Below are 583 nucleotides of genomic sequence, written 5' to 3' on the forward strand. Positions count from 1 at the left end.
AGGGGTATTTTAGGGGTATTTTGGGGCAATCCTGGCCAGTATTTTGGGCTCATTCCGGGGGTATTCCTGCCTCCCTGACCCCCCCATCCCTCCGGCAGGGCTCGCTGTCGGAGCGGGCGGGCTCGGCGCTGCACGCCCTCAACCTGCTGAGCATCCTGTGCTTCCCGGCGGCCGTGGTGCTGCTGCTGCCCTCCGTCACCCCGGGTGAGCCTTGGGGGGTCCCCGGGGGACACCCCAAACTCGGGGTTCACCCCCACCCCCCTGGGGACCCCCCCTCTGAACGCCCCGAATCGCGCAGTGGGCGCCGCCTTCGCCCTGGCCGTCCACACCGTGCTCTTCCTCAAGCTCTTCTCCTTCCACGACGTCAACAAATGGTGCCGGCAGCGCCGGGGGGGGACCCCGAAAACGCCCCCGAAACAGCCCCCCAAACAGCCCGAGGGGGATGCCGCAGGTATTGGGGGGTGGGGTAGGGTTGGTACCCCCGGATTTGGGGTGGGGGTGGGGTGTTCATGAGGTGTCTCCAGCCCGCAGAGCCAACGGGGACGTGGCGCACGGGGAGGTGACCTACCCTGAGAACCTGAGC

At 68.1% G+C, this 583-nt stretch overlaps 1 long non-coding RNA gene across 1 annotated transcript; it reads left to right on the forward strand.

Moving 5' to 3' along the window:
- Nucleotides 1-92: 92 nt before the first annotated feature.
- On the forward strand, nt 93-583 carry LOC121342279. Its single transcript, XR_005953520.1, has 3 exons — nt 93-204; nt 299-451; nt 525-583. It is a non-coding gene; the product is annotated as an uncharacterized LOC121342279 (long non-coding RNA).

This window comes from Onychostruthus taczanowskii, unplaced genomic scaffold (genome assembly GCF_017590055.1).
Source record: "Onychostruthus taczanowskii isolate IOZ18803 unplaced genomic scaffold, ASM1759005v1 scaffold5204, whole genome shotgun sequence".
In the NCBI taxonomy this organism is placed as follows: domain Eukaryota; kingdom Metazoa; phylum Chordata; class Aves; order Passeriformes; family Passeridae; genus Onychostruthus; species Onychostruthus taczanowskii.